Raw genomic sequence first — 11,690 nt, 5'->3', positions numbered from 1 at the left:
AATGCCTATATGTAGAGACAAATGTATGTCATATTAAAATTGTGATGATAACACCACCATGACACACTGGCTCTTTTCTGCTGTTTGAGAACAAACAGGTGAGTCTGGCACTTATCCAGAATCTTGACTTAACATTGATATGTACTAAGTCTGGCACAGGCCTGAGCTTGTTCCACTTCAGTCAGCCACCATCTGTGTGGATTGTCCAACTGAAACGGATTGCAGAGCAGGGCATTGTGAAGCCTGCTTGTTGTTGTACAGTACATGTCCTTACTGCTCCTTTGCCATTAACCTAACTTGGCAGGGAGCCTCAAAACATTTCTGGTCAGACGCTTTATGCACTGCAAATTTTTTTACAAATTTACTCAACGCACTGGCAAATCCTGCTTGTTTTCAGGATGGTTACCAGTTTTGCAGTGTGTGCCACAGCTGAAGCAGAGCACAGCGCCCAGTGCAAGGCCCTGGCACAGGACTACTATACAACACACCGTGTCGGGATCACTTGAGTCTAGTGAAATCTGTGGCACAAATTTGGATTCGGGTCTCTTGTGAACACTAGCCTGTGCTCACAGATCTGTCTCGGTTCACCCAGGCTAGCTGAACACCCGAGTTGATTCTAATCTTTTGGATGGCAATATTAATTAAACGGAGGAGTTAACAGAAGGACCTTTGCTGCCTCCCTGTGGTTGAAATGAGTAGAAATAAGTATCCAGTTATTGGGGCCGAGATGACAATTTGTTAAGACGAAATTTCTTTTTCATATATAGAACTTTTAGACATTTTGAAAATGCATAATTTAAGCCTCTGTGTGGTTGGATGATGATAACTGATTTTAGCAAGGCAGGCTTTAGCATTAGTCAGAGCGCAGAAAACATTAGGTTTAAGTGGCCTAGGCGTTGACTATAATAGACATACAGTAGGCTATCAATTCAATTACCAAAATGCAGAGGTTTTCATATTAGCTCTGGTGGATCATATTGGTTCCATTAACCTAAATGGCCGTTTTACAGGCCGAACATATTTTTGTCTCTCAAAACAGGTGTGATAGTTATAAGCAAAAGCCTTGCAGATTTTGTGAAGTGTGTAGCCAAGGACATGTAGCATACCGGTTTTTCTTCCACATAGGCCTACACAGGCTACTTGTAATGTATAACTGCGTTTTCATCAACGTCAACATTTTGTAGTAAACCACAGGTCGCTTGATGGTCTTTTGGGCCCCCACTGTCAAGGCACCTAACTAACCCTAACCCTAGTGCCAGAGAGGGTTGAAGCTAGTTCCTTCCAGGCAGTGCTGCTCTGAAATTGACAGTTGGGGCCCAAAAGACCATATATCCCACAGCATATCCAGCATACCTCTTAACCCCTGTTAGAACTACTAAATAATTAATAGAATTTATTTTTTTGCTTTCAATAACATTATTTTACGTGTGATAGGCTATCAATTTAGACTAAAATGTACCTTGTAGATATAAAACCATGTAGGCTACCATTAAGCTGTTGAATTTCCTTCTCGCCATCGGTTTATGCAATTGCAAATACAATCAGACGGGGGCAGCCACGTACCAAAAAATTTAGCGCAGCCTGTGTCCTGCCGTGACCTCAAATGACGCGGTCAGAGGGGAAAACCTTGTGATGACGCTCTAAGGAAAATGCATCTGAAGAGATAGCCTATAAACAAAACATTGCCTTAATATTTCTGTGAAAATGTAGGCATGGAAAACACATGCGTAGGCCTACCGCTTTAATTTATTTCAAAGGAAAATGAACCTGGTCCTGTTGGACATAAACATAGATGCGTTAGCTCTCCTCGACGTCAGGTAGGCCTGCTCTCCGTCATTTTGGCCGCACCTTTCGCAGGAAACAAATTTAACTGTTGTTACTGGGTTTTTTTTACACTCAAGGAATTGCCTTGTTAAGGATGTTGACGACAAGTCATGGTCAATTTAACGAGGTCATGTGGATGTTCTATTGTATTTATTTTCTTGCCAAGATGTATTAGAGGCAGTTAGGCTATATTTCGTTTGTAGCTACAGACAAGTGGGTGATTATATTACCAGTCTAAACATCTTTTTAGAAACAGCTGCCTAGGACTGGCCCTGTCACCTTCTTTGGTTAGGCTACAGTGCAGAAGATTATGTTTCTGATGAAGGTACCCTTTGCTGCCTTAGGTTTTAGGTCCTTGTCTTTGAAACACAAGTGCTTGTATGCATATTTTCATTGTAGTTAGGATTGGAACTTAGCGCTATATAAGTTGTATTGTATGCATCGTATACTGTATGTCCACATATAGAAGGATGTGGATGAATTTAGCTGGACTTAATGGAGAGGTTACAAAATCACACTGTGTACTCAAACACAAATCAAAGTAGACCTGAGGCAGACCCCCCTTGTTGCTCCTTGTTGGTGCCCCCCCAATCCCAATCCTCCCCCACCTTTCTTATGCAGCCCTTGCCACTTAATCTACTATACCCCTCTTCTACTGCACTTTTTACCCCCCCCCCCCATAAATGCACAAATAGGCTGACACCAGACATAATTTCACTGCATTTCTTACTTCCAGTATATGCATGTGACAATAAACTTCCTTGTATCCTTGACCCATCAACCCAACGCATCAGCTATAGATTGTTGTTCAGAAGAGACCTGTACCAAGGTACATTCTTTAGGGCCACTCCACACAATTGTCCGTCTTCAAGCCATTTCCACTCCCAGCATACAGTAGGATCACTTTAGGAGTTATGGCGGCGACGAGAGAAAAAGAGAGTGAGAGAGTGAAATAAACGGAGAGAGGCTATTAAGCTTCAAAACGCCCACATTGTCAAACACTGTTTCAACAAATCTGTCATGGTCTGGAGTTCCCACAGAGTCATAAAAATAAAGCAAGAGCTGCAGTTTTCAGCCAATCAGATCTCGCACTCTCTCTCCCACTTGAGGCCTAGTTGACCTCTCCCCTTCCATACCGAAAGCTATAGAAAGTACTGTTCCCCTGGCGGTGGAGGGAGGGGGGATTCAAAGCATTCCTTCCATACTTGTGCGTTCTGAGGCCTAGAAATGGATGGATATGCTGAAGGCTTCAGGAAGGTACCCCAGGTCATAAATACAGAGGGTCATAAATACAGTCCTACCTGATGAGATCCACATGGATGCTATGGACAGGCTTGTGCAAAGCCCCCTATAAGCCATCGAGCGTCAACCATCAACATGTCAGATTTCTGTAGCGAGAACCTGTCCTTTAACCCTATGTCTTTATAGGAAAGCACAGGAAATGGTGTTTTTTTAGTGCAATATGCATTACTTTGAAAAGAAATGCAAACTAGACACCCTCTCAAGAGGTTAAAGTTTCACCTGTAACAACACCATCGAATTCCTGGAAAACGTTGTTATTAAATTGAGCTTCAGTTGTTGACTTTCTTTGCTAATTTGCACCATGCTGGATAGATTTTTTCTGGCACACTGCTCTTTATGGTGCTATAAATTTTAATGGACAAAACTACAAAGGTAAGTACTGTAGATCTTTGGAAATGTTGAGGATAAATATTCAGGCTCGCTGCAGGTATATATTCCACAAACAAAGGCTGTGTGAACGAGAACAAGAGGTAATGCAACTTAAATGTGACATGACACATCTCTGGTCAGTGAAGCCTAACCACAACAACCTTCAGCTTGACTAGGCATATGCTGAACACTTCTTTGGTAGGTAAATAAACTGTTAATAGTGGCCATATGCAATCTCCCTTGTGCTCACTGTTTAAAGACTGGTGTTAACCAATGAAACATAATGTTGGTGTAAATAATCTTTTTCATCAAGCTTGACATATGGCATTCCGAATACCATTTTACCCCTGAGTTGTCCCGTCACATTGAGTACTGCATCGCTCTTCTGGGGTACAGTGATCAAAGCCACTTTAGTCAAGCCTTGGTGGCAACGCCTCTGATTAAACATAAATAGCTGTTGATTCTTAAAAAGAACTTGCATATTATGTTCTGCACCCCCACCCACCCCCGTTTCTCGAAAACAAGCCTTTTATCTTGTTGACAATTTGTAGGAATTAGGGGCCAGGAGCTCTGCACAACAAATCTGAATGTGCCCTTTGTTCCCTCTGAGAGCCTTTGCCATGGCTTGCGTGCATAAAAAAGCATGCAATTATTGCAAGTATCCAAAGACCTTGGTAAGCCTCAGTAAATGCACTTTTATTATCTGGAAATAAAAACAGAAATTCAAAAATTCTATTCATGTTGATTTGACACAGCTGTTTATTTTTAGAAGTGCATTAGTGTATACGGTGAATAAGGCTGGGAAACTGTCACAAACACTTACAGACCAGTGAAGTGAGGCAGCTGGACCATGATAATTAATTACCCTGTTATATCACTTTAACACTGTTATATGTAAAGTCAAATGTTTAACTGCACCCAATTGGAAAGTGACTACACTAGGCACATGTATGCCCCTTCATCCCAATGAGATGAAGATAAATTAGTTTTTTGGATGTTTAGAAATGGATTCAAGATGGCCTCCAGGGACCACCTATCCACACAAAAGTTAATATACTACAGCTGACTGCATACAAAGCTGACTGCATTGAGATAGCAGAGTTTTACCAATGGTGGGATTTACATACCAATAAATACCAAGTGTGATACGGCCCACAAAATGGATCTTCTTCATAGGTGTGCAAATAACATACGGTTAATGGTCGTTCTAAATTACGTAGGACAATGGGAAATTCAACCAAGCAGTGGAATAATAAATAATATAGATCATTCATTTCTTTTTTGTGTTGCAGAAACATCTAATGTTACTATACTCATGCAGCCAACAAGGCATATAAATTGCAATGTATAAAATTACAATATATAATCTATAAGTCAATAAACACTGAAAACTGAAACTTATTGACATTTTCCATGTAACAAGTTTTCCACACTGTCACACTCCACCCAGTCACTGTCAAGATTGAATTGATGAATAAACAGATATTTAATAGCAGCCAGTCCATCCATCTCCTTTCATTAGTGTCTGAAATGGCCCAGTTAGCATTCCCTCCACGTGCCTGCTGTGGGGTAAATGGGAGAGGATGGGGCCAAACGCTGCAACCACATCCACTCCAAAGGTCCACGACTGGATTTCAGAGTAATGGCAGGGTAGTTTCCAGCCAGTTGAGTGATATTGTCAACACCACAGCAAGCATGAGGTTCCCTGAAAATTAATCTCCCACTCTTTTCCTCCAGCACTGGGGTGGCCTGTCAATCACAGGAAGGGTAGGAGGAGGCAAACATTAGACATTGGCCTGTCTGACCCAGACCCACTCTGTGCCAGAGTGAATTCCCTTACTATGTGCTAGGCTGGCTATTTGGGAGGTACATTTTAAAGGATTAGAAATGGGTTAGAATGATCACTTACATGTGTATTCTAAGCAATCTCTGGCATGCAATAAGTGTATAAATGAGGGTGTAAACACTACTTTGTGTCAATGAAAATCGAATGTGGGTGCTTAATTGAAGCCACTAATGGCAAAAATGCCTCAGTATTGGTGGGGGCTCACTGGGACACTGGCAAAACCAACTGTGGACCAGCTGTGCAAAATCATCACAAGTTTTGACAAACCCATTGTCTAATAACACATAAAAGACAGCACTAGAACATAACTCCTCCGTCGGCTCAGAGGACCTTGCCAACTGGACCTGATCCAGTACCATTTTGTTATCTTAATAGCTTTGGCTTGGAACGTACTGTATGTCAGGACCATTATTGACCGAGACAATAAAGGCACCATCTGATCTTCGTCCTGACCCAAGACCTTTTATAACAGAGACATGAAAACGCGGTTAACTGTTACAACATGCCAGATGTGAATACGTTTTCACTAGGAGGCCTTTTGGTCATTAGTCTCCTTTGCCTCTCCAGTTTCCTCGATGTAGGTGCCGCTCCTATGTTTACCCCCACCGCAGAGATCTGCACCATATACATTAAGCAAATAAAGAATGTACTCTTTCCCACGACCACGGAGAATCTGTCAAGACGCCTGGAAGTCTGTGACCAGGTGCTGTGCAATGTTTAAGGTGCTCTATGATGTCTCGTTTAGACTGAGAACCGCTCAGTGAGTAAATTATATGGATCTTTTCATCTGACTTGAGATGTGGAGAGATTAAAAATCCACTGAACATGAATGTCTTTGTTTATTATTTCATATTCAATGTCCCTGCTATACAGCCGGGGCCCATCTAAAGAGTCCTCTAAAATTGGACCTCCAGTGTAACATTCATGTTCAGTTTCAATGTGTTCATCTCTCCCTAATCATTCCAGAGTCTCGTTATTTAGAACATCTACTCTTGTAGCACAACTTACAACTAGTCTTGCTGATCCTAGCACTTACCACCTGACTAGAACTGACTCAAGATTGTTTAAAAAAACAGCACTCACTGATGCACTTATTCTTATTATACTAGACCTTTTTTTAAATTGTCCTAGAATTGTTGAGAAAATTGCTTTAAAAGCTTAAACTGTTAACCATGTTGTTAGTCGCTTTGGTTTTTTTCGCTATGCATCAGCCAAATGTAATGTAATGTAATTTAGATAGGACTGTGGACCCACTGAGCAAGCAGCGTCTATGGACATCCAAGACAAGTTGATATCACGTCGGTCCGTCCAGGCTATGATCTGGACGTCTATTTGACAGCCAGAATTAGTTGATAAATGATATTGAGACAATAGTCCAGGCGGACCCAGTTTTGAATGTCTATAGACAACCAAAATGAGTTGCAAGTAAACATTCTGCCAGGCCATAATCTAGACATGTATTTGACATCCAAAATAAGACATCTATACAACGTCCAGGAAAGATGTCTTAAAAACGTTCATTCTGGCTACTCTGAGGACGTCTTCTGGATGTTCAATAATGAAGTCTTCGAAACGTCTTTTAGCGACGTCTATACAACACCCAAAATAAGACATCTATACAACGTCCAGGAAAGACGTCTTAAAAACTTTCATTCTGGCTACTCTGAGGACGTCTTCTGGATGTTCAATAATTAAGTCTTTGAGACGTCTTTAAATAATGTCTATGTAACACCCAAAATTTAACGTCCAGGAAAGACGTCTTAAAAACTTTCATTCTGGCTACTCTGAGGGCGTCTTCTGGAGTACGGCGACCACGTCTTTTTGACGTATTTTGGACCACTTTTTGCTCAGTGGGGAGAGTGACAGGATGCAAGGGGCAGAGAGAGAGAGAGAGAGATTCGCCTTATTCACCTGGCGGCCAGAACGAGGCTAAAGGGTACACTTGCCATTACACCTCAGTCCAGCAGATGGTGGTGGTAATGCACTCCGTTTGCAAATTGCCAAAAAAAAGCTCACCAAAAAAGAAGAAGGGTTCACTGGCCTGTTCTTCTTCTTCAATGAGTTTTTTTGGCAGTCTGCAAATGGAGTGCATTACCACCACCATCTGCTGGAATTAGGTGTAATGGCAAGTGTACCCTTTAGCCTCGTTCTGGCCGCCGGGTGAATAAGGCGAAGGGGGGTGGGATTGGGAAATGGCTGGTCGGAATTTAACCTATAGGTCCCCTTGGGCTCTTGGACCCATATAGGGTCTGGATGCTGCCACTTGCACCACAGCTCCCCTAAGATGCACATTGTTATCCATCTCACAGATTAAGAGATGAGGTGAGGACAGGTGCTGATGTTAGGGTCTAACCTGATGTCCAGCAGCATTCATTGGTGGTTAGACCCACCATAACTGAACTCAACCCAAGGGAGCAATTCTCCCTCTGATGAGAGATTGATCTGTGACAAACACGTTGCATCACAAACAGATGGCATTTGTATACAGGTGCACAACATGCACAGGCCAATGAAAACAACACTGAGACATTCTGTAAAATCACCAGGTACTGAAAGTCTAATTTGAACAGCAAGTTTGGGAACAGGAAATGCCTCACAGCGATGAATGCAGGAGCGCTGTGAGCCAGAAATAGCACATGCCGCTGCATGTGTCCTCAGAGCTGGATGCCATGGTGGCAGTTGCAACCTCAGACCTTACTGTATGTCTGGATGCAGCAGTAGTAATGCTTCTTACTCACACTCTCTCTTCTCCTTGTCAACAATTTGGAAGAGCAATTGGAAATTCAACCATAAAACAGCCTACAGCATAGTGCTTTACTGGACCTGCTGTGGTAAACCAGACTTAATAAGTGCTGCTTTAAGCTTTAATTAATCATACATCAAATAGAGTGATCCATCATGCATCAGCACAGATTTATTCCCCATTAAATGACACTTAACCTGAAAATGGCAGTTTTATAGATAAACCTTAATTAACCACAAGCAACAAGGAATGCTTTCTAACAGGACAATAACAACATGACAGTGCAAAGCAGAGGCATTGCAAGAGCACAATAACTGCCAAGGCATTGTGCATTAATAGGAGACCCCCGTGAAGCTCGTCCATGGAACTCAGTGCTATATGCACTAATTATCTGCAGGAATGAGGTGGGGGTGGGATCGCAGGGCTTATTTAACAAGCAGGCAGAAATCAAGCAGTATGTGTTCTCTGTAGTGTCACACCCACTAGGTGCAGGTGCCAACTTATCTCACCCGGGTTCATCTGAGGTGATTCTGCACAGTGTAAACAATCAGGAACAGACTTGAAAGCAAAAGAAAAAAGAATTTAGGCTTTTTTTGGAAGCAGTTTCAAACAGGACTTTGAAAGAAGCAAGTGGACAATACTGTTGGTATGATGTTACATTACATGCCCCTGAGAGAGACATGTATGGGGGTAATCAAAAGAAGTCGGAAAGAGGTGGTGATCTAATCCCAAACCACAGTGTCAAAACTAGGCACTCATTTCTTTCCATTTTCTTTGCATTTGAGTTGTATAGTGTAAACCCCAATGGAGACACACTCTACACTACAGTAGCTGTGGTGATGGTGTTCTGCAACTATAAGCAATCATTATTCTCTTTGAAGAAAACAGGTCAACTCACATCCCCACAGAGAAGGGATCCTCATAGGTACTGCTCAGAGGCATAGAGGCACTAAGATGTAGAAGGGCTCTAGTACTAAAACATTTTTTTTCATGTGTCTGTTCTCGGCTACTTTTTTGTCATTTTGGTGACTTCCCCCCAATCCCTGAGTGTAGTTAAATAAGAATGCTGTATTTCTGTATGTTTTTGGCAGAACCCTTAATGATGAACATTTTCTCATTCCAAAGTCTACAGGGGTATAGCCACTTCAGTGTTTCCCACAGAATTGAATTCCATTTGTGGTGGTTGGTTTGCAGAATTAACTTGAATACAACAGTTTTTAACAATTAGGACAGTGTGGTTATGATGCTAACCAGATTTAAGCACAATTTAGTACAACCTGGAAAATCATTGTGTGGTGGTCAAAGTTGATATTGTGGTGGGCCGCCACAAATAAGTCAATGTATGGGAAACACTGCACTTATTGCATAACGTCATCTACTGAGATGGAAAGTAAACATAGGGGTTTGTTGACAGATATTCAGCATGAAGGCAGGATGAAATGGAGGGTTAAGGTGGCATGTTGTGATTTACTTTAGATCAATAAAATAATTTTATTTTGCTAACTTGTATAACCTTTGGGTGACCAACAATGATTAATGTGGTTTAAGGTTTGTAAGTTGCTTTGGATAAAAGCTAAATGTAAGCCAACAAAATAGCTAGCTTGTTGAAAGGAATAGCACAGAATTGTTTCATGGAAGGACAGACGGTGTATAGTTTTATTTGTTTTGATTAGCAGTGTTGTATCAGCTTGAAAGAAAAAACAGGGTAGGTAGATGCAGGTGACAAATATCCCATGCTAACAGACGATAGTTTACTTAGCCAAATTGTTGACTGACAGCTGGCAAAGCCTTTTCTACTTGGTCTAGTGAGTGAGCTATTTGACTGCTGGCAAAGTCTGTCCTTCACTGCATCTGATTTAGGAAGAATGACAGTTGTTTTTTAAATGTTTTTTTTAAACTAGGACATTTTCTAAATGTTTATTTTAAAACTCAATGTAATTTCTGTACATTGGTTCTGTGGGGAATGTCTTACAAAAGAGGCATGTGAGAAGTTGGAGCTGAAAGGCTGTGACAGGCTGTAATATTGGGTCACAACATACATTTCCTTTCCTCATAAGTCAGTTGTTAATGCTCAACAAGTATTCAATATGACAATAATATCGGTACATCAGAAGCAATTAAAGATGTTAAAATGTTTCCCTCTACATGCTGCATCATTAGCAATGTAGTTGGGAATAGACACAGTTGTGAGTGATCATTCTGTCGCCGTTCAGAAAGGACTTCTATTGAACTTCTATCCCATTCAGAAAGGACTTCTTATATTGTATAAAAATGCATATGTTTTTAGTGATGTTGACAAACATTTGTCTCGAGTTTTTTTATTTAAACTTTTTCAGGATATTTTCCTGGCCAGCTAGGAAAAATATGCATACATGTAGGTTCAATTGTGTTTTTCTGAAGTGTGTGGACACACTCCTGACTGATGTTAGTGGTTAGCCAGTGAGACTGGAATTGATGGATCTTCATTGTGATGCCAGTTCTGTGGGCAGTACCCACCTCTTCAGGACACGCTCTGTGGCTGGGACTCCCCATTTTCCCCTTTACCCCCATTTTTCATATTACTCACCACATCTTTACTTTCTTTATATTGTTGGCTTGGCTCGTAAGATTTGACATTGCCCCAAATGACATAAAATACTGATGGTAATGTAGAGGGCATTTGTTATGTTTATGCTGTGGTTATAAATGAATCTCACTACAAAGACAACCAAAGCAACTAATGGGTTTGGGTAATTTCTGGTACCACATACACAATAACTCTAAAAATAGAAGAATCTGAAATAGGTCTGGACTTGACACAGCATTGAAAAAACTCTTTAGAGATACAGTACAAAGAATGTATACAGATAAAGCATCAGCATCTAGCCGCACAGATAACAGATGTTATGCCAAGCAAATAATCATCATTGCCCCCAACTATTTTGCATTTACACCAATAGCATCATTAGTCTTCCCAATTCACCACAGACACCTCATCAAAATATATCATGAATGGCCCACATGTTGAGTAAAATTCCCCCACATTTCCCCTGTGAGAGTATTTTTTATCTGTTAAGCCATCTGGCATTAGAAGGTGCATGGCCCTGGGCCCTTCCAGGTCAGCAGAGAGTGTGGCGCCGAGCTAATAATGTTGTGAATGCTACCACTGTGTAAAACCTCCCTGACTAGTACTGTAGGTGTTATCAGGTTTGACTCCAGATAGAGCAGAGAGTTGCAACGGTTCCGTATTCCGTAAGTTGGCAAAAGTTTGATCAAAAAGCCAACTAGCTTCGCTGGTGAGAAAACGCATGGGACTCATCAGTTGTAGCGCTATCCTATTGCATGCAGAGGGAATATGAAAGACAACTGTTTAACCTGCCCCTCGGATTGAGCACTGCGAACGGTGAGTTCCCAGACCCTACATGGGCACCCAGAACATGATATATAAATGGTACTATCAGCAATTCTGGATGACGTCATGTCCTTTGATATTTTAACCAAACACCAACAAAACACCAATAAAACAGAGAGTGAACTATCCAACCCCTTACCTAAACCCTACTTCAATTTGCTGAAGTTATGGTACCTTTAAGGTAGCAGAAGCAGTCTAAAATGTTTCACAAAGAA

This window comes from Alosa pseudoharengus, unplaced genomic scaffold (genome assembly GCF_046254945.1).
Source record: "Alosa pseudoharengus isolate Yale_2024_CS ecotype anadromous, Long Island Sound unplaced genomic scaffold, YU_APseudo_1.1 YU_APseudo_1.1_scf_22, whole genome shotgun sequence".
Taxonomy (NCBI): domain Eukaryota; kingdom Metazoa; phylum Chordata; class Actinopteri; order Clupeiformes; family Clupeidae; genus Alosa; species Alosa pseudoharengus.
Note: the sequence above shows the minus strand (reverse complement) of the source record.